Source organism: Phyllobates terribilis, unplaced genomic scaffold (genome assembly GCF_046119375.1).
Source record: "Phyllobates terribilis strain yellow unplaced genomic scaffold, ASM4611937v1 Scaffold_2__4_contigs__length_985480577, whole genome shotgun sequence".
Classification (NCBI taxonomy): Eukaryota; Metazoa; Chordata; class Amphibia; order Anura; family Dendrobatidae; genus Phyllobates; species Phyllobates terribilis.
Genome location: NW_027362762.1, coordinates 953,450,797 through 953,469,562, shown reverse-complemented (window position 1 = coordinate 953,469,562; position 18,766 = coordinate 953,450,797).

The window sequence follows — 18,766 nt, the reverse complement described above, 5'->3', positions numbered from 1 at the left end:
CAAAATAGATAGAACCTAGAGGTCCGTAGACCAAGCAAACTAACAGAGTTAGATACAGAGCACAGGCTAGCTAGAAAGTAGATATACAATGAAGTCCAGCAAAGCCAGAAGGGCGGAGCAGGATTAAATAGGCCAACAAGGTCATGTGACCAGCAAAGGAAAAAAAACCTAACAGCAAGGTTCTAACAATAGTGCGTGAGAGAGTCCAGGCAGAACATGAAAGGAGATGCTCTCAGAATGCAGCATTCCCACCTGTAGAGTCAGAGATTCGGTGATGAGTTGGATGGGATGTGGTAAGAGACCCCCATCCACGGCGGCGACAGATAAAGGTACGGCCAGAGGTTTGGTGGGAATGTGGTATTTTTCTACCAGGGATTGAGAGATGAGATTTCCAGCAGCTCCAGAGTCAAGTTCAGCCAGTTCAAAATAGCGGTTCTCTCCGCAGAAGATAGAAACAGACAGCATCAGGGATGGAGAGGGTTTACTTTTGTCTAGGGCGACCTCTCTGAGCGATCCTAGACACAGGCGTTTCCCGACCTCTCAGGGCAGGAACGGATCCGGTGCTCCTTACTGCCACAGTAGAAACAGCTCCCCTCGGCACGACGTAAGTCTTGACGGGTCTTGACCATCTTGGTCTGGTCGACCTGCATAGGCTCAGGTGAGTGTGCCTGGGGAGTAACAGAGGGAGTGACGGGTCTCTGGAAGGTAGGGACTAGACGTGGAATCCTCCTCTCACGGGTGACCTCCCTAGCGCGCTCCTGGAACCGGATGTCAATCCGGGTGGCAAGTGTAATCAAGTCGTCGAGAGTGGTAGGAATGTCCCGACCGGCGAGTTCATCTTTAATACGGCCGGACAGACCCTCCCAGAAGACGGACACCAGGGTGTCGTTATCCCAGGCCAGCTCCGAAGCAAGGTTACGGAACCGTATGGCATATTGGCCCACGGTGAGACTCCCTTGACGGAGGCGTAGCAGAGATGAGGCGGATGAGGTCTTCTGTCCGGGTTCGTCGAAGACCTTCCGGAAAGCCGTGAGAAAGGCTGGCAGGTCGGACACCAGAGGGTCTCCTCTCTCCCATAGAGGATTTAGCCAAGCCAGTGCCTCTCCCGTGAGATGGGACATGATGAAGGCTACTTTGGCCCGGTCGGAATTAAACTGGTGGGACTGGTGTTCAAAGTGCAGGGTGCACTGGTTAATGAAGCCCCGAGCTTGAGCGGAGTCGCCTCCGAAGCGAGGAGGTGCAGAAAGCCGGATTCCAGAGCAGGATACTATGGTATTGGTGGGCAGCGGAGCAGCCAGGCTGCGAGTCATGACACTAGCGGTGGTTGCTGGTGGGGCAGTCAAAGTGTCCAGGCGAGTATTGACATTCCGCAGGTGACCCAGGATGGACTCCTGTTGGGACCTCTGTCGGGACAGTTCATGACAAAGGTCCGAGAGCGAGGGAGCTTGGGTGCCACCGGGTTCCATGGCCCGAGCAAACTGTAACGGGTCTGGGAGGCGGAACCTCTGAGCAACTTATACAAGGGGGCGGTCCTTGTAAGGAAGCAGGTGGCGACCAGGGAAGACAGGCAGGCAGTCACAGCAGGTGACCGGGACAGTCTCTGGGTAAACGGGCAGGAGGTCACGGCAAGTGACCGGGACAGTCTCTGGGTAAACGGGCAGGAGGTCACAGCAAGTGACCGGGACAGTCTCTGGGTAAACGGGCAGGAGGTCACGGCAAGTGACCGGGACAGTCTCTGGGTAAACGGGCAGGAGGTCACGGCAAGTGACCGGGACAGTCTCTGGGTAAACGGGCAGGAGGTCACAGCAAGTGACCGGGACAGTCTCTGGGTGAACGGGCAGGTACGACCTGTGATGGCTGAGCCTCCAGGTAGGCTAGCAGGCAGATGGCAGATGAGTGCTCCCAGGTGAGCAGGCGAGAGTCTCTGGATAAATGTAGCACCCCGAGGACTCGGCTGCTACAGGGGTATTGCACCTCAGACCAGAGGTGTGGTATTCCACTCCCGGGTAAGGATGGAGTGTGGAACTGGGCTCAGATAGCTGCATGCACCACACTCACCCCATTTCCGGGGGACAGATCAACGGTACTCCCACCAGATAGATGTGCAGGTACGACAGCTTCTGTCCCTGGCTGGAGTGGGGAGGGGGCAGGAACATCCCAGTGGTGTAGGAGCAGACAGGGGAGGGACTCTGGGCATAGGTAGGAGCCCATTGGGTGCTTGTCACCTGGGCTCGGGTGTCAGAGGGAGTATATAAGGTGGGCACCATCTTAGGACAGGGTCTTTTTGGTCTGCTCTGTGCAGAGAGGAGCTCAGCCAGAGAGGGCTGACAGGGAGCTGTGGCTCAGTCTGGGCCCAGCTCCAGAGTCAGTCCTGGAGAGGAGGCCTGAAGCAGAGAGAGAGAGAAAGGAGAAGAAGGAGGAACAGAAACACCAGGAGGGGCCCAGAGACGCAAGAGAAGAAGGGAACCCTGAGATCCCACGAGTTAACGGGTGAAGGGTTGGCAGAACAGGGTACCGGATCCCAAACTGGTGGAGGCCAATTATCCTCAGCCAGGAACCGGAGGTCGTGGACAAGTTTTGGCGCGACCCCTTGCCATATCCACCAGGAAGGCATACCACGTATAGGGTCAGGGAAGCCGGGAGAGGTTTCACCACCAGAAGGCCCGAGGGAGCTGGACAAAGGTGGATCCCTGGTGGGGACGGCCAGTAGGAAGGAAGAGAGGGGAGCTCAGGACCACGCTCTGGAACTGCTTAGGAGTTGGCCGAGTCCCGCACCTGGTGGACGCAGCACGGCTCGGGTTGTCACTCTTGGCCGAAGTGATCTGAACACCAACTGTGAGTAAAGCTGTGAAAACTGCAATGCACGTCTCTGAGCTTCCTTGTCACACCACTACCACTATCATCATTCCCTGCTTCACCAGCTGCCCTGAGGCTATACCTCTCCCGTTGGGGGTTATACCATCCACGCTGCACAACCACACCATCGGCCTCAGCGGTCTGCCCTGCAGCGGCGGCTTCATAGCCGCATTCAACGGGTGGCGTAGTCGGACACTAATACCATCATATCAATAACTGCCACTTAGTTTGACCACCCTGGGCACGGACCGGGTCACTGCCACGAGGACTACTACCCCCATCGGATCCGGCTCCGGGTATTCCCCGCGCGCGCACGCGCGCAACGCTACGCAACATGGCCCAGGGGGCGAGTCATAAGCAGGTGGTCACAGCATGTGACGGCGGAGCCTCCAGGTAGGCTAACAGGCAGGTAGCAGATGAGCGCTCCCAGGTGAGCGGGCAAGAGTCTCTGGACTGGCAGGTGGTCACGGCACGTGACGGCGGAGCCTCCAGGTAGGCTAACAGGCAGGTAGCAGATGAGCACTCCCAGGTGAGCGGGCAAGAGTCTCTGGACTGGCAGGTGGTCACAGCACGTGACGGCGGAGCCTCTAGGTAGGCTAACAGGCAGGTAGCAGATGAGCGCTCCCAGGTGAGCAGGCAAGAGTCTCTGGACTGGCAGGTGGTCACAGCACGTGACGGCGGAGCCTCCAGGTAGGCTAACAGGCAGGTAGCAGATGAGCGCTCCCAGGTGAGCGGGCAAGAGTCTCTGGACTGGCAGGTGGTCACAGCACGTGACGGCGGAGCCTCCAGGTAGGCTAACAGGCAGGTAGCAGATGAGCGCTCCCAGGTGAGCGGGCAAGCTGGTCCATAGACAGACTGACAGGAGTCGGAAGGCAGACCGTCGGACCTCAGGCTAGCAAACGGGTAAGCGGATAACAGGCAGGAATCAGACAGCAAACTGGCAGGAAACTGGCAGGTAACTGGAAACAGGACCTGAGGGCTGAAGCAGAGTAGTGAACAGTGCAACAACATTGCTCGGGCACCTCCATTTTGGAGGAGGTGCCTTATATATGGAGGGATCCTCCGGCCATTGGCCGGGGACTCCTTAGGGCGACGCGCGCGGCCCCTTTAAGAGAGGGGGAGCGCGCGCACGCCCTAAGCACAGTGACCGGGGGAGAGCGGGCGCTGCAAGCAGAGCGGAAGGAAGCCGCCGGGCACGGAGCAGAGAGGTGAGGGGAACAGCGTCCCTGCCTAGCAGGAGGCAGGGACGCCGACGCTACAGCCACTTCCTGGTATAATGGCCTTCATTCTGGGCCTCTTTCAGTAATATTGTCCTCCATTCTGTGCCCCTTCCTGCTATAATGTCCTTCATCCTGGGCCCTATAATGTCCTCCATCCTGGGCCCTTTGTTGGTATAATGTCCCCCATCCTGGGCCCTTTCCTGGTATAATGTCCCCCATCCTGGGCCCTTTCCTGGTATAATGTCCCCCATTCTGGGCTCCTTCCTGGTATAATACCCTCCATCCTGGGCCCCTTCCTGGTATAATGTCCTCCATCCTGGGCCCTTCCGGTAATATTGTCCCCCATCCTGTGCCCCCTCCGGGCCCGGTTGTGGTTGCACCCTCTATGACCACCTCTGAATGAAACACTAATGGGCACACTAGGAGCAATATTTCAGTGTGGATACTTAAAAAGGGCTGTCCAAAGTTAGGGAAGTGGCTTCGCATGAAAAAAAAAAAAATTTCCACGATGCGCTACAGAGAATTTGTCCTTATTTTCTAACTTTTAAAGTTGTGAGTAATGCAAACTGCCTGTATTTTCAGGTCAAGCCCCTACATGGTTAAGCTGCAGAGTGACATCTAGTGGACAGTAGTGGGAAAAACATCCCGAAGCGCAATTTCTAGGACAACGCGATGCACAGATATAGCAGAGATCATTTTATCAAAACAATAATACTGCATGCTTTCTTATGTAAACCACCAAGAGTTGTGGTAAAGAACATTCCCAGCTCTGCTACATCTGTTAAATCTGTTGTTTTTTTTACAGCTGAGCCTGCGCCGCTCCCATCTGCAGTGTAATCAGGCTATTATCCTTTAATCAGGCTGTATTTGCAGATGTTTAATAATATATTGTTTTCCTGGCATCAGCACTCATGGCATTGTTGTAGTGACTCAAGACTCTGCCAATCACGGCTCATTGTCCTGATGTCGCCCCGTCACCCACTTCTCATAAATTGTCTGTAATTTGTTGTTTTTTTTTTTTTGCATTTTGCAAACATTTAACAGTGCGTGTGCCAGGGCTGGAATATATCATAGAATCATAGAATAGAATCATAGAATGGTAGAGTTGGAAGGGACCTCCTGGGTCATCTGGTCCAACCCCCGGCTCAAAGCAGGATTCACTAGATCATCTCAGACAGATGTCTGTCCAGCCTCTGTTTGAAGACGTCCATTGAAGGGGAACTCACCACCTCTCGTGGCAGCCTGTTCCACTCATTAATCACCCTAACTGTCAAAAAGTTTTTTCTAATATCTAATCTGTGTCTCCTCCCATTTAGTTTCATCCCATCATTGCTTCTAGTCTTTCCTTGTGCAAATGAGAATAAAGATGATCCTTCTACAATGTAACAGCCCTTGACATATTTGTAGACAGCTATTAAGTCTCCTCTCAGTCTTCTTTTTTGCAAGCTAAACATTCCCAAATCCTGCAACCGTTCCTCATAGGACATGGTTTGCAGACCAGTCACCATTCTGGTCGCTCTTCTCTGAACTTGCTCCAGTTTGTCTATGTCTTTTTTAAAATGTGGTGCCCAAAACTGTACACAGTATTCCAGATGAGGTCTGACCAAAGAGGAGTAAAGACCGATAATTACTTCACGTGATCTAGACTGTATGCTTCTGTTAATACATCCCAGAATTGTATTTGCCTTTTTTGCTGCTGCATCACACTGTTGACTCATGTTCAGTCTATGATCTATTAGTATACCTAAGTCTTTTTCACATGTACTGTTGCTTAGCTCTATTCCTCCCATTCTGTATATGCTTTTTTCATTTTTATTGCCCAGATGTAGTACTTTGCATTTTTCCCTGTTAAAAACCATTCTGTTGGTTGCTGCCCACTGCTCCAGTTTATTTAGGTCTTTTTGAATCCTCTCTCTCTCTTCTCTAGTATTAGCTATCCCTCCTAGCTTTGTGTCATCAGCAAATTTAATCAGTTTACCCTCAATTCCTTCATCTAAATCATTGATAAAGATGTTGAACAATACAGGTCCCAGGACGGAGCCCTGTGGTACCCCACTTGAGACATTCATCCAGCTGGATGTGAAGCCATTTACAACCACCCTTTGAGTCCGATCACTAAGCCAGTTATGAATCCACCTAACAGTTGCCTGGTCCATTGCATACTTGGTCATTTTTTCAATAAGGATGATGTGAGATACTTTGTCAAATGCTTTGCTGAAGTCAAGATATACTATATCTACAGCATTTCCCTGATCCACCCAGTCAGTGATTCTGTCATAGAAGGAAATTAAGTTAGTCTGACATGACTTGTTAGTTACAAACCCATGCTGACTCTGGTTAATCACTTCATTCTTATCCATGTACTTACATACATGTTGTTTAATAATTTGTTCAAAGATCTTTCCTGGTATAGAAGTCAGACTCACCGGCCTATAGTTCCCTGGGTCCACCTTCTTCCCCTTTTTGAAGATAGGAACAACATTTGCTCTTCTCCAGTCTTCTGGGACTTCTCCTGTTCTCCAAGAACAGCGTCTCTCGTCCTACCTCTGCATCAACCAAATAGTGAAAGCCCTCTCCACCATTATATATTCAATATTGGCACGAAGCTGGGCGACCCTGTACCCGCTGCGCCAACGCCACCATCTGCCTGCAACCAGGGGGGTCCTCCTCTCAGACTGCGACACAATAAGGCATTAGATAAGGAGCTTTTCCACATAGAAACTATCATGATGATCATTAAATCCAGTTATGGGGGCTCTGTGATATCATTGTTATGGAGGCCCTGTAGCTGTCAATGTTATGAGCTCTTTGGTGCTGGGACCACATTTTACTATTTTTTGCCAGACGGGTCCAAAGATCTCGCCCCACCTGTGCACTGTATACAGATTGAATGAAACATAATGAAGGTCAGAAGTGTCAGCTGTGGGATCATTGAGATTCCCCTATACTGCGGGATCCTGGCTGCCCATTATAAAGCAGCCGGCCAGAGATTCTATACTTTATCTTCCTATTCCTGTAGTTGGCACCCAGCAAAGAAAGCCCTCACTGCGGTGCCCACTCCTCAGCATTGACACATACTCCATCCAATTCCAAAGCTCTGTTCCCCACCATTAGTTATGAGGACCTTTGGACTGGGACAACTTATACAGTCCCGTGGCTTCCAGTGCCATGTATGCAGACACTTCTCTGGCCCAGACTAATCATCTCTCTCCTCGCTACTCCTTTGCTTCTCCCCTCTGCAAATCCCTTCATTGTCTCCCAATTCCACAACATAACCACTTCAAGCTACTAACTCTGACTTACAAAGCCGCCATAACCCGTCTCCTCCATATATCTCCGACTAATCTTCCAATATCTCCCACCACGTTATCTCCGGTCCTCCCAAGACCTCTTTCTCTCCTCCACATTTGTACATTTCTCACCCAATTGTCTGCAAGACGTCTCCCGAATATCCCCCATCCTTTGGAATTCTGTGCCCCAACATGTCCGATTATCCACCACATTCAGAACTTTCAAGCGGAACTTTCTCTCCAAGAAAGCTACAGCCTGCAATGACCCTGCTGTCATCTCACCACCACCAACCTACTGTCATGGGTGTGTCAGAGGTGACAGACAGTCGCCCTGCAGTTGGTTGCAGGAGATCTCTACGTTTGGCATTACAGACATCTTCTTAGAGGCTGTCTCTAGGACCCAGCGTCTACCTCCCTCTGGCTAATTAACACCCTGCCTGGATGTATAAATACCTGCTGTGTTTCAGAGGGAGCTGCCGGCGATATTCATTACTTCTTGTGAAAGCTTTAGCAAGAGCAGTACTTCGTCCTTTCTGGAGCTTGACGACGTGTGCGCATTTGTCTGGAGTTCGTCTAAAGCTAAGCATTCTCCCCCTGTTTGTCCACCCTTGTTGTCTATAGTGTTTAGTGGAGATCGACTACTGCTTATCTACTCCCTTCCCTAGCCTTAGCCAAACACCATGGAAAGACAGGGCGAGGTACATGTGCGGCGATTGGTGAAGAGCCAATACAAGGACGTTAGGGGAGACAGGGTGACGCTAGATCAACCTAGGTGTCTCAACTTTGCCCTTTCCCTAGAGTCTGGGCTCCCTTTCCCTCTTCCCTTTGTGTTACACTAAGTCTTTCCCAAACCTTGCGTGACACCTATTGTCTCCTTCCTCATTATCCAGTAAAATGTAAGCCCTCAAGGACAGGGCACTCTCCTCTCTGTACCTGTATTAGTTAGGTAACCCCTCCTCATGTACATCACTATGTAATCAATGGTGCTCTAAAAATAAATAATAATAATAATAATGACCTGTCATAGTAAATATCTTCAGCCACCACTAGGGGGAACTCACTCCATATAAATTTATACTCCTCTCACTAAGTTCAATACCATCTGTATAAATGCATATACAGTGAGCTCCCCCTTGTGGTGGCTGTATGAATCTGTTTGCAGTGAGCTCCCCTAAGTGGTGGCTGTATAAATCTATATATAGTGAGCTCCACCTAGTAGTGGCTGTATAAATCTATATGTAGTGAGCTCCCCCTAGTGATGGCTGTATAAATCTATTGCGCAGTGAGCTCCCTCTAGTGGTGGCAGTATACATCTGTATGTAGTGAGCTCCCTCTACTGGTGGCTGTATAAATCTGTATGTAGTGAGCTCCCCCTAGTGGTGGCTGTATACATCTGTATGTAGTGACCTCCCCCTAGTGGTGGCTGTATACATCTGTATGTAGTGAGCTCCCTCTAGTGGTGGCTGTATACATCTGAATGTAGTGAGCTTCCTCTAGTGGTGGCAGTATACATCTGTATGTAATGAGCTCCCCCTAGTGGTGACTGTATAAATCTGTATGTAGTGAGCTCCCCCTAGTGGTGACTGTATACATCTGTATGTAGTGAGCTCCTTCTAGTGGTGGCTGTATAAATCTGTATGTAGTGAGCTCCCCCTAGTGGTGGCTGTATACATCTGTATGTAGTGAGCTCCCCCTTGTGGTGGCAGTATGAATCTGTTTGCAGTGAGCTCCCCTAAGTGGTGGCTGTATAAATCTATATATAGTGAGCTCCACCTAGTAGTGGCTGTATAAATTTATATGTAGTGAGCTCCCCCTAGTGATGGCTGTATAAATCTATTGCGTAGTGAGCTCCCTCTAGTGATGGCTGTATAAATCTATTGCGTAGTGAGCTCCCTCTAGCGGTGGCAGTATACATCTGTATGTAGTGAGCTCCCTCTAGTGGTGGCTGTATAAATCTGTATGTAGTGAGCTCCCCCTAGTGGTGGCTGTATACATCTGTATGTAGTGAGCTCCCCCTAGTGATGGCTGTATAAATCTATATGTTGTGAGCTCCACCTAGTAGTGGCTGTATAAATCTATATGCAGTGAGCTCCCCCTAGTGGTGGCTGTATAAATCTATATGTAGTGGACTCCCCCTAGTGGTGGCTGTATATTCTGTATGTAGATTAAAATGGATTCAAAGTGGTTTTCTTTTGCGCTGCTGGCAAGTCCACGTGAAGAAACGTACTTGAGATATGGAGATTCCAATAAAGGACTTTTATTAAAGGTTAAAAAATCAACGCGTTTCGAAGTTCATCTAACTTCTTCATCAGGACAGGACATAAACAAACTTGCTTATGTCCTGTCCTGATGAAGAAGTTAGATGAACTTCGAAACGCATTGATTTGTTTGGCATCTCCTTATCTCAAGTACGTTTCTTCACGTGGACTTGCCAGCAGCGCAAAAGAAAACCACTTTGAATCCATTTTACTCTTCAACTTGGTCAATCTGATCCGTGGTTTGCAGCGGCTGGTATATGCTGTTAAATTGTTGCATTGTCTGAAACTTTACAAGGTGAGCGTTGAATCGCTGTTTTTTAATACAAGTGTTTATCATTTAAAGCCCTATGTGCACTTAAATTGCTTTCCAGTTTTTCTCTCTATTCTGTATATAGTGAGCTTCCCCTAGTGGTGACTATATAAATCTGTATGTAGTGAGCTCCTCCTAGTGGTGACTATATAAATCTGTATGTAGTGAGCTCCTCCTAGTGGTGACTATATAAATCTGTATGTAGTGAGCTCCTCCTAGTGGTGGCTGTATAAATCTGTATGTAGTGAGCTCCTCCTAGTGGTGACTATATAAATCTGTATGTAGTGAGCTCCTCCTAGTGGTGGCTGTATAAATCTGTATGTAGTGAGCTCCTCCTAGTGGTGACTATATAAATCTGTATGTAGTGAGCTCCTCCTAGTGGTGACTATATAAATCTGTATGTAGTGAGCTCCTCCTAGTGGTGGCTGTATAAATCTGTATGTAGTGAGCTCCTCCTAGTGGTGGCTGTATAAATCTGTATGTAGTGAGCTCTCCCTAGTGGTGGCTGTATAAATCTGTATGTAGTGATCTCCCCCTAGTGGTGGCTGTATAAATCTGTATGTAGTGAGCTCCTCCTAGTGGTGGCTGTATAAATCTGTATGTAGTGAGCTCCTCCTAGTGGTGACTATATAAATCTGTATGTAGTGAGCTCCTCCTAGTGGTGGCTGTATAAATCTGTATGTAGTGAGCTCTCCCTAGTGGTGGCTGTATAAATCTGTATGTAGTGATCTCCCCCTAGTGGTGGCTGTATAAATCTGTATGTAGTGAGCTCCTCCTAGTGGTGGCTGTATAAATCTGTATGTAGTGAGCCCCCCCTAGTGGTGGCTGTATAAATCTATATGTAGTGATCTCCCCCTAGTGGTGGCTGTATACATCTGTATGTAGTGAGCTCCCCCTAGTGGTGGCTGTATAAATCTGTATGTAGTGAGCTCCCTCTAGTGGTGGCTGTATAAATCTGTATGTAGTGAGCTCCCCCTAGTAGTGGCTGTATAAATCTGTATGTAGTGAGCTCCCCCTAGTGGTGGCTGTATAAATCTTTATGTAGTGAGCTCCCCTAGTGGTGGCTGTATAAATCTGTATGTAGTGAGCTCCCCTAGTGGTGGCTGTATAAATCTGTATGTAGTGAGCTCTCCCTAGTGGTGGCTGTATAAATCTGTATGTAGTGATCTCCCCCTAGGGGTGACTGTTTTATCTCTATGTAATGAGCTCCCTCCAGTAGTGGCTGTATAAATCTATATGTAGTGATCTCCCCCTAGTGGTGGCTGTATAAATCTGTATGTAATGAGCTCCCTCTAGTGGTGGCTGTATATATCTGTATCTAGTGAGCTCCCCCTAGTGGTGGCAGTATACATCTGTATGTAGTGAACTCCCCCTAGTGGTGGTTGTATAAATCTGTATGTAGTGAGCTCCCCCTAGTGATGGCTGTATAAATCTATATGAAAGTGAGCTCTCCCTAGTGGTGGCTGTATACATCTGTATGTCATGAGCTTTCCCTAGTGGTGGCTGTATAAATCTGTATGTAGTGAGCTCCCCCTAGTGGTGACTGTATAAATCTGTATGTAGTGAGCTCCCCCTAGTGATGGCTGTATATATCTATATGTAAGTGAGCTCCCCCTAGTGGTGGCTGTATAAATCTATATGTAGTGAGCTCCCCCTAGTGATGGCTGTATAAATCTATATGTAAGTGAGCTCCCCCTAGTGGTGACTGTATAAATCTGTATGTAGTGAGCTCCCCCTAGTGGTGGCTGTATAAATCTGTATGTAGTGAGCTCCCCTTAGTGATGGCTGTATAAATCTATATGTAAGTGAGCTCTCCCTAGTGGTGGCTGTATAAATCTGTATGTAGTGAGCTCTCCCTAGTGGTGGCTGTATACATCTGTATGTAGTGAGCTCCCCCTAGTGGTGGCTGTATACATCTGTATGTAGTGAGCTCTCTCTAATGGTGGCTGTATAAATCTGTATGTAGTGAGCTCCCCCTAGTGGTGGCTGTATAAATCTGTATGTAGTGAGCTCTCCCTACTGGTGGCTGTATAAATCTGTATGTAGTGAGCTCTCCCTAGTGGTGGCTGTATACATCTGTATGTAGTGAGCTCCCCCTAGTGGTGGCTGTATACATCTGTATGTAGTGAGCTCTCCCTAGTGGTGGCTGTATACATCTGTATGTAGTGAGCTCCCCCTAGTGGTGGCTGTATACATCTGTATGTAGTGAGCTCCCCCTAGTGATGGCTGTGTAAATCTGTATGTAATGAGCTCTCCCTAGTGATGGCTGTATAAATCTGTATGTAATGAGCTCTCCCTAGTGGTTGCTGTATACATCTGTATGTAGTGAGCTCCCCCTAGTGGTGGCTGTATACATCTGTATTTAGTGAGCTCTCCCTAGTGGTGGCTGTATAAATCTGTATGTAATGAGCTCTCCCTAGTGGTGGCTGTATACATCTGTATGTAGTGAGCTCCCCCTAGTGGTGGCTGTATACATCTGTATGTAGTGAGCTCTCCCTAGTGGTGGCTGTATAAATCTGTATGTAGTGAGCTCCCCCTAGTGGTGGCTGTATAATCTGTATGTAATGAGCTCCCTCCAGTGGTGGCTGTATAAATCTATATGTAGTGAGCTCATCCTAGTGATGGCTGAATAAATCTGTATGTCGTGAGCTCCCTCTAGTGGTGGCAGTATAAATCTGTATGTAGTGAGCTCCCTCTAGTGGTGACTGTATAAATCTGTATGTAGTGAACTCCCCCCAGTGGTGGTTGTATAAATCTATATGTAGTGAACTCCCCCTAGTGGTGGCTGTATACATCTGTATGTAGTGAGCTCTCCCTAGTGGTGGCTGTATAAATCTATATGTAGTGAGCTCCCTCTAGTGGTGGCTGTATAAATCTGTATGCAGTGAACTCCCCCTAGTGGTGGCTGTATAAATCTGTATGTAGTGAGCTCCCCCTAGTGATGGCTGTATAAATCTGTATGTAGTGAGCTCCCTCTAGTGGTGGCAGTATAAATCTGTATGTAATGAGCTCTCCCTAGTGGTGGCTGTATAAATCTATATGCAGTGAGCTCTCCCTAGTGGTGGCTGTATAAATCTGTATGTAGTGAGCTCCCCCTAGTGATGGCTGTATAAATCTATATGTAGTGAGCTCTCCCTAGTGGTGGCTGTATAAATCTGTATGTAATGAGCTCCCTCTAGTGGTGGCTGTATATATCTGTATGTAGTGAGCTCCCCCTAGTAATGGCAGTATACATCTGTATGTAGTGAACTCCCCCTAGTGGTGGCTGTATAAATCTGTATGTAGTGAGCTCCCCCTAGTGATGGCTGTATAAATCTATATGTAAGTGAGCTCTCCCTAGTGGTGGCTGTATAAATCTGTATGTAGTGAGCTCCCCCTAGTGGTGGCTGTATACATCTGTATGTAATGAGCTCTCCCTAGTGGTGGCTGTATACATCTGTATGTAGTGAGCTCCCCCTAGTGGTGGCTGTATACATCTGTATGTAGTGAGCTCTCCCTAGTGGTGGCTGTATAAATCTGTATGTAGTGAGCTCCTCCTAGTGGTGGCTGTATACATCTATATGTAGTGAGCTCTCCCTAGTGGTGGCTGTATAAATCTGTATGTAGTGAGCTCTCCCTAGTGGTGGCTGTATACATCTGTATGTAGTGAGCTCCCCCTAGTGGTGGCTGTATACATCTGTATGTAGTGAGCTCTCCCTAGTGGTGGCTGTATAAATCTGTATGTAGTGAGCTCCCCCTAGTGATGGCTGTATAAATCTGTATGTAGTGAGCTCCCTCTAGTGATGGCTGTATAAATCTATATGTAAGTGAGCTCTCCCTAGTGGTGGCTGTATAAATCTGTATGTAGTGAGCTCCTCCTAGTGGTGGCTGTATACATCTATATGTAGTGAGCTCTCCCTAGTGGTGGCTGTATACATCTGTATGTAGTGAGCTCTCCCTAGTGGTGGCTGTATACATCTGTATGTAGTGAGCTCTCCCTAGTGGTGGCTGTATAAATCTGTATGTAGTGAGCTCCTCCTAGTGGTGGCTGTATACATCTATATGTAGTGAGCTCTCCCTAGTGGTGGCTGTATAAATCTGTATGTAGTGAGCTCTCCCTAGTGGTGGCTGTATACATCTGTATGTAGTGAGCTCCCCCTAGTGGTGGCTGTATACATCTGTATGTAGTGAGCTCTCCCTAGTGGTGGCTGCATAAATCTGTATGTAGTGAGCTCCCCCTAGTGATGGCTGTATAAATCTATATGTAAGTGAGCTCTCCCTAGTGGTGGCTGTATAAATCTGTATGTAGTGAGCTCTCCCTAGTGGTGGCTGTATACATCTGTATGTAGTGAGCTCCCCCTAGTGGTGGCTGTATACATCTGTATGTAGTGAGCTCTCCCTAGTGGTGGCTGTATAAATCTGTATGTAGTGAGCTCCCCCTAGTGATGGCTGTATAAATCTATATGTAAGTGAGCTCTCCCTAGTGGTGGCTGTATACATCTGTATGTAGTGAGCTCCCCCTAGTGGTTGCTGTATACATCTGTATGTAGTGAGCTCTCCCTAGTGGTGGCTGTATACATCTGTATGTAGTGAGCTCCCCCTAGTGGTGGCTGTATACATCTGTATGTAGTGAACTCCCCCTAGTGATGGCTGTATAAATCTGTATGTAGTGAGCTCCCCCTAGTGATGGCTGTATAAATCTATATGTAAGTGAGCTCTCCCTAGTGGTGGCTGTATACATCTGTATGTAGTGAGCTCCCCCTAGTGGTTGCTGTATACATCTGTATGTAGTGAGCTCTCCCTAGTGGTGGCTGTATACATCTGTATGTAGTGAGCTCCCCCTAGTGGTGGCTGTATACATCTGTATGTAGTGAACTCCCCCTAGTGATGGCTGTATAAATCTGTATGTAGTGAGCTCCCCCTAGTGGTGGCTGTATACATCTGTATGTAGTGAGCTCCCCCTAGTGGTGGCTGTATACATCTGTATGTAATGAGCTCTCCCTAGTGGTGGCTGTATAAATCTGTATGTAGTGAGCTCCTGCTAGTGGTGGCTGTATAAATCTGTATGTAATGAGCTCTCCCTAGTGGTGGCTGTATACATCTGTATGTAGTGAACTCCCCCTAGTGGTGACTGTATAAATCTGTATGTAATGAGCTCTCCCTAGTGGTGGCTGTATACATCTGTATGTAGTGAGCTCCCCCTAGTGGTGGCTGTATACATCTGTATGTAGTGAGCTCCCCCTAGGGGTGACTGTATAATCTGTATGTAATGAGCTCCCTCCAGTAGTGGCTGTATAAATCTATATGTAGTGAACTCCCCCTTGTGGTGGCTGTATAATCTGTATGTAATGAGCTCCCTCCAGTGGTGGCTGTATAAATCTATATGTAGTGAGCTCATCCTAGTGATGGCTGAATAAATCTGTATGTCGTGAGCTCCCTCTAGTGGTGGCTGTATAAATCTGTATGCAGTGAGCTTATCCTATTGGTTGCTGTATAAATCCTTATGTAGTGAGCCCCCTCTAGTGGTGACTGTATAAATCTGTATGTAGTGAACTCCCCCTAGTGGTGGCTGTATACATCTGTATGTAGTGAGCTCCCCCTACTGGTGGCTGTATAAATCTGTATGTAGTGAGCTCCCCCTTGTGGTGGCTGTATGAATCTGTTTGCAGTAAGCTCCCCTAGTGGTGGCTGTTTAAATCTATATATAGTGAGCTCCACCTAGTAGTGGCTGTATAAATCTATATGTAGTGAGCTCCCCCTAGTGATGGCTGTATAAATCTATTGCGTAGTGAGCTCCCTCTAGTGATGGCTGTATAAATCTATTGCGTAGTGAGCTCTCTCTAGTGGTGGCAGTATACATCTGTATGTAGTGAGCTCCCTCTAGTGGTGGTTGTATAAATCTGTATGTAGTGAGCTCCCCCTAGTGGTGGCTGTATACACCTGTATGTAGTGAGCTCCTCCTAGTGGTGGCTGTATACATCTGTATGTAGTGAGCTCCCCCTAGTGGTGGCTGTATACATCTGTATGTAATGAGCTCCCTCTAGTGGTGGCTGTATAAATCTGTATGTAGTGAGCTCCCTCTAGTGGTGGCTGTATAAATCTGTATGTAATGAGCTCCCTCTAGTGGTGGCTGTATATATCTGTATGTAGTGAGCTCCCCCTAGTGGTGGCAGTATACATCTGTATGTAGTGAACTCCCCCTAGTGGTGGCTGTATAAATCTGTATGTAGTGAGCTCCCCCTAGTGATGGCTGTATAAATCTATATGTAAGTGAGCTCTCCCTAGTGGTGGCTGTATACATCTGTATGTAATGAGCTTTCCCTAGTGGTGGCTGTATAAATCTGTATGTAGTGAGCTCCCCCTAGTGGTGACTGTATAAATCTGTAAGTAGTGAGCTCCCCCTAGTGATGGCTGTATAAATCTATATGTAAGTGAGCTCCCCCTAGTGGTGGCTGTATAAATCTATATGTAGTGAGCTCCCCCTAGTGATGGCTGTATAAATCTATATGTAAGTGAGCTCCCCCTAGTGGTGACTGTATAAATCTGTATGTAGTGAGCTCCCCCTAGTGGTGGCTGTATAAATCTGTATGTAGTGAGCTCCCCCTAGTGATGGCTGTATAAATCTATATGTAGTGAGCTCCCCCTAGTGATGGCTGTATAAATCTATTGCGTAGTGAGCTCCCTCTAGTGGTGGCTGTATAAATCTGTATGTAGTGAGCTCCCTCTAGTGGTGGCAGTATACATCTGTATGTAGTGAGCTCCCTCTAGTGGTGGCAGTATACATCTGTATGTAGTGAGCTCCCCCTAGTGGTGGCTGTATAAATCTGTATGTAGTGAGCTCCCCCTAGTGGTGGCTGTATACATCTGTATGTAGTGACCTCCCCCTAGTGGTGGCTGTATACATCTGTATGTAGTGAGCTCCCTCTAGTGGTGGCTGTATACATCTGAATGTAGTGAGCTTCCTCTAGTGGTGGCAGTATACATCTGTATGTAATGAGCTCCCCCTAGTGGTGACTGTATAAATCTGTATGTAGTGAGCTCCCCCTAGTGGTGACTGTATACATCTGTATGTAGTGAGCTCCCTCTAGTGGTGGCTGTATAAATCTGTATGTAGTGAGCTCCCTCTAGTGGTGGCTGTATAATCTGTATGTAGTGAGCTCCCCTAAGTGGTGGCTGTATAATCTGTATGTAGTGAGCTCCCCTAAGTGGTGGCTGTATAAATCTATATGTAGTGAGCTCCCCCTAGTGATGGCTGTATAAATCTATTGCGTAGTGAGCTCCCTCTAGCGGTGGCAGTATACATCTGTATGTAGTGAGCTCCCTCTAGTGGTGGCTGTATAAATCTGTATGTAGTGAGCTCCCCCTAGTGGTGGCTGTATACATCTGTATGTAGTGAGCTCCCCCTAGTGATGGCTGTATAAATCTATATGTTGTGAGCTCCACCTAGTAGTGGCTGTATAAATCTATATGCAGTGAGCTCCCCCTAGTGGTGGCTGTATAAATCTATATGTAGTGGACTCCCCCTAGTGGTGGCTGTATATTCTGTATGTAGATTAAAATGGATTCAAAGTGGTTTTCTTTTGCGCTGCTGGCAAGTCCACGTGAAGAAACGTACTTGAGATATGGAGATTCCAATAAAGGACTTTTATTAAAGGTTAAAAAATCAACGCGTTTCGAAGTTCATCTAACTTCTTCATCAGGACAGGACATAAACAAACTTGCTTATGTCTTGTCCTGATGAAGAAGTTAGATGAACTTCGAAACGCATTGATTTGTTTGGCATCTCCTTATCTCAAGTACGTTTCTTCACGTGGACTTGCCAGCAGCGCAAAAGAAAACCACTTTGAATCCATTTTACTCTTCAACTTGGTCAATCTGATCCGTGGTTTGCAGCGGCTGGTATATGCTGTTAAATTGTTGCATTGTCTGAAACTTTACAAGGTGAGCGTTGAATCGCTGTTTTTTAATACAAGTGTTTATCATTTAAAGCCCTATGTGCACTTAAATTGCTTTCCAGTTTTTCTCTCTATTCTGTATATAGTGAGCTTCCCCTAGTGGTGACTATATAAATCTGTATGTAGTGAGCTCCTCCTAGTGGTGACTATATAAATCTGTATGTAGTGAGCTCCTCCTAGTGGTGGCTGTATAAATCTGTATGTAGTGAGCTCCTCCTAGTGGTGACTATATAAATCTGTATGTAGTGAGCTCCTCCTAGTGGTGGCTGTATAAATCTGTATGTAGTGAGCTCCTCCTAGTGGTGACTATATAAATCTGTATGTAGTGAGCTCCTCCTAGTGGTGGCTGTATAAATCTGTATGTAGTGAGCTCCTCCTAGTGGTGGCTGTATAAATCTGTATGTAGTGAGCTCTCCCTAGTGGTGGCTGTATAAATCTGTATATAGTGATCTCCCCCTAGTGGTGGCTGTATAAATCTGTATGTAGTGAGCTCCTCCTAGTGGTGGCTGTATAAATCTGTATGTAGTGAGCTCCTCCTAGTGGTGACTATATAAATCTGTATGTAGTGAGCTCCTCCTAGTGGTGGCTGTATAAATCTGTATATAGTGAGCTCCTCCTAGTGGTGGCTGTATAAATCTGTATGTAGTGAGCTCTCCCTAGTGGTGGCTGTATAAATCTGTATGTAGTGATCTCCCCCTAGTGGTGGCTGTATAAATCTGTATGTAGTGAGCTCCTCCTAGTGGTGGCTGTATAAATCTGTATGTAGTGAGCCCCCCCTAGTGGTGGCTGTATAAATCTATATGTAGTGATCTCCCCCTAGTGGTGGCTGTATACATCTGTATGTAGTGAGCTCCCCCTAGTGGTGGCTGTATAAATCTGTATGTAGTGAGCTCCCTCT